The sequence below is a fragment of the Haplochromis burtoni genome, unplaced genomic scaffold (assembly GCF_018398535.1).
Source record: "Haplochromis burtoni strain Fernald_Lab_line unplaced genomic scaffold, NCSU_Asbu1 Contig_1767, whole genome shotgun sequence".
In the NCBI taxonomy this organism is placed as follows: Eukaryota; Metazoa; Chordata; class Actinopteri; order Cichliformes; family Cichlidae; genus Haplochromis; species Haplochromis burtoni.
The window spans coordinates 2,161-6,185 of record NW_024584128.1 but is presented as its reverse complement, the minus strand read 5'-3'; the positions used below and the strand labels follow the sequence as shown (position 1 = coordinate 6,185).

General features: G+C 37.5%; 1 long non-coding RNA gene across 2 annotated transcripts in view; it reads right to left on the bottom strand.

The window, feature by feature from the left end:
- Positions 1–1,702: 1,702 nt before the first annotated feature.
- The window catches only part of LOC102289512, a 4,470-nt gene continuing 2,147 nt past the window's right edge, over positions 1,703–4,025 (bottom strand). Inside the window, exons 4-5 of one of the 2 annotated variants that reach the window (XR_006053730.1) lie at positions 2,493–2,571; positions 1,713–1,755 (exon numbers count right to left, since the gene is read on the bottom strand). This is a non-coding gene — a long non-coding RNA (uncharacterized LOC102289512). Of the gene's footprint in view, positions 1,756–2,492; positions 2,572–4,025 lie in introns of both variants that reach the window. The other variant, XR_001335995.2, reaches the window with a different exon arrangement.

Sequence of the window (4,025 nt, the reverse complement as noted above, 5' to 3'; positions counted from 1 at the left end):
AATTCTGAGTAAAACCAAAGTTACTTTCCCTAGTAACTAGTTACTTTGAAAGTAACGAGTAACTTGAAGTAACTGAGTTACTTTTGAGAGAAGTAACTAGTAATGTAACTAAGTTACTATTTTAAAGTAACTTACCCAACACTGCTGATATTACACAGTGGGGCTGTGTGGGTATATACATGTAGTGCTGCTTTCTTTCTGCTCATTGTTACAGCTTGTTTTCCTCAGTCTGCAACTGGATTTATTTAGTAATTAATCCTCAAACACGGCTCAACACGGCTAGTTGAGATCCATCGTGAGGTTATAGTTGGTTCTCTGTTTGCTCCTCTTTTCTCTGCTTTCTAGAGTGTGAGATCCACTTAAGAAAGAGAGCCCCAGCGGTGTTTTTCGAGTTTCTGATTTTGGGAGCAACATGAATAATTGTGTGGGCCTGTTGGTTGTTGTTTCTGTTCTCCCTCCCTTTAGTTTGTGTTGTGACTTTTCTTTTTGTTCTTTTTGATATAGCTTTGTTGCTCTTTCATTGTGTTTAGACCTATTAAAATGCTGCTTATTTTTTAACCTCTCTTCTGTTTGGCTTCTTTTTGTTTTCTTATTTACTGTTGATCTCCACACTGTCCCCTCATCACATGACACCTGAGCAATATGCAGTGTGTGAGATTATTATATTCAAACTGCTCATGATGACTATACTTTCTCCAACTGAATTAAATAATTGTGGAACCTAATTTGTTCATCTCCCTTAACTTTCATCCCAACAGGTTTCCTATGAAATCATTTGTAATTTAGATCAGTGGGTCTTAACAGATACTTCCTCAATTTGAACAACTGGAGAACGAACCTTCAAAAGGTGTCCTTTTTTTCAAAAGTGTATCATATTTGATACATGAAATTTTGAGTTTTTGAGACTATGACATCATCACTGATTTTTTTCCCCCCAGAAAATTCTCACATTCTAAATTTTTCAAAAGTCCCCGATAGTGCAAAAAATTTTGTTTTTGATATTTAGGTATTTGTGTGTTTGTCGTAAAGTTCAATAAAGAGCCCAGTTCCAAAAAATGAATTTTATTTTTCTGGCAATTTTCTTTTAAAAAAAAGACAAGTAACACATGAATGTTGACAGCACATTCTTTTCAGACTCAGAACACAAAAGGTGAATCTGTCCATCTTCTCTACTATCCACATGTTGAACAGGTTATGCCTTAATGAGCCCTGTGGTAACATGAGACAAACAACAAATATATAACCTTATATTCATATATGGCTGCAGGAAAATAGGTCAGATAATTAAAGAGGAGTTTCTGCTGAGAATAACTTTCAGAAGTTGTGACTCATCACTTTGAATGTGACTGTCACATAATCCACAACAACAATCCACTAAGTGGCTTTAAATTTATATATAAAATGTATATACTATATTCCAATGTATACTATAATAACCTTTGCTGCATTGTTGTAGGAAGCATTTGAATTAATTAAAACTTTACTAACAGCATGAATTCATTTTTTTATATAGCACCAAATCACAAAAAGAGTCACCACACGGCGCTTTATATTGTAAGGTAGACACTACAGTAATACATACAGAGAAAAACACAACAATCATATGACCCCCTATGAGCAGCACTTTGGCGACAGTGGGAAGGAAAAACTCCCTTTTAACAGGAAGAAACCTCCGGCAGAACCAGGCTCAGGGAGGGGCGGGGCCATCTGCTGCGACCGGTTGGGGTGAGAGAAGGAAGACAGGATAAAGACATGCTGTGGAAGAGAGACAGAGGTTAATAACAGATATGATTCAATGCAGAGAGGTCTGTTAACATACAGTTCAGTAAGGACAGATCATTAGAAAGAATTAACATGATTTATTGATTAAGAGAATATAGATAGATATTTGGTGATTAGACTCTGATGGCTTGTCTTGGCAGAATGGAACCCCAGCTGTGAAAGGGATTAGAGCAGAACCCCCCCCCCGGAGTCTAGATGCTTGTGGTGGAGATCCAGGTGGCTTGAATGGCGCTTGAGTAATGCGAGGCGGATATAAGGAGGAGGTGGGTGCTATAAAGGCGTCTGCAAAGGAGAATGACCAATGTGCAGTAAGATTTAAAGTACGCGGCATGAATGCTGATTGGCCTAGAAAAGGTGATTGGACTAGATGACACAAACAGTTTGACAGGGTGGGAAAGTGGAAGTGATACAGCTTATATTCAGCAGGCACCTCAGAGCTGAGGGATGTGAGAGGCCATTCTTTATTAAACTTGCTTCATTGAGTAAGAAAGGTGACTGAAGAAGAAACACTCAGCGCAACATGGGAATCCATCCAGCCGTCCACACCTATTGCAGCATAACTAAGGGAGGATTCAGGGTCACCTGATCCAGCCCTAACTATATGCTTTAGGAAAAAGGAATACAATTTGTTTAGCCTAGCATAATAACTGGAAACTGGTTGAGCAGCTAGCTTGTCTGTATTCAAAATTAAAGATAAAGATCAGCTGTACCTGGGCCTCCTTGTTCTGATGATTGTTTGCCCATAACTGATGTTTTCAGGTCTCACTGCTGAGTCCACTGAATCAGTCACTGCACAATAACATACATTTAATTTAGTGAGGTACAACAACTGCAAATCTATACCACACACAGCTATAGCAACACTTAATTTACTTTCTGCAGCATTATGAAACAATTAAGTGATGATGTTTACAAACTGCATGAGCTTTTCAGAGTTTCCTCCTCTAAACACCTGCTGTTGACCACAAAGCATTGGGGGGCATTTCTGAGAAAAACAAGCTGGACGACCACAAAGCTGCCATCTTGTTTCAGTGCAGCTGGAGATACTTCACCACAGAGCACAAAGCAAACACTTTCTCACAGCATGAATAATATTATTAACAAAGCAGCACACACTGCAGTGAGAGGTCTGATCAGACTGACAGCAGGAAGTAGCTGCTGTGGTTTTACACGCAGAACTTTAAAAATGATTGATGCTTTAAAGGACAGTTTGAGAGGATCAAAATGAATAGTTAATGCTCTTTCTTTACTGATCTGTCTTTTCAGTCTCTCTGTTTATGTCTTATAATAAAAGTAAATTATTCCTGATAATAAAGCTAACAGCTAGTTTTAGACAGATAGATTACAGACACATCTGAGCTGCTTTTAGTGATTATCGGTTATTTCTAACATTATTGAATATCCTGTGTGGTCTCTGCACACATCTTTCCTCTATTTATATTCCTACCCTGTTTATTCTCCTGCTGTAACTATGTGAATATACCAAGTCTGGAACTAATAAATGCCATCTTATGTTTTATTCTCCATAAAACACAGCAGTGAGTCCCACTGGTAAACTGGCAGATATGTTGATGCATTTCTGTGAACATAAATAGGAATGAAGTAAAAAACGTTTAACAAATTATTTTTACTAAGTATTTTCTGTCTGACCCTCTGTCTCTAAATCTAGATCAGCTGGTTTAGGAAAACGAATTAATTGTTATTGTAAAATAAAGTTTTATGTGTTCAGCGGGAGCCACAGAGCAGAGAAACAGGAAGTGTTCTTGGTTTAAGATACACTGTAACAGAAAAAAAGGAACCACTAAACAGTTTTAAACTTTATAACACAAAATCAGTTACACTTCAGGGATGTCAAACTCTGTGTACATCTTCTTTCCCTTTTTTATTTTTAAATAAACATCTTTTAAACAGGATAGCATTTAAGGAAAGTATGAGTGAGGGTGTTTAAATAAATTAAAACCATGTAACAAGTGTTATGTGTCTCTGCCACGGTACTGGGTCTATGACCCAGTGTTTTATGTTTGCTTAATTATATTGCTTGATTATTTGTGATTCATGGCTTTGGTTTCTTGCTGGTTTTCTGTGCATATTATATGTCTCTATATGTCATGACTCTGAGTCTGCGTCTTTCTGAATGTCTTGTGCTTCATGTTTTATTTTGATAGTCCTTGTCCTATGTCAGTGTATTCTGCTCTGCTTCGTTTTAGTGATGGGTCGTTCGCGAACGAAATGGCTCTTAGAGC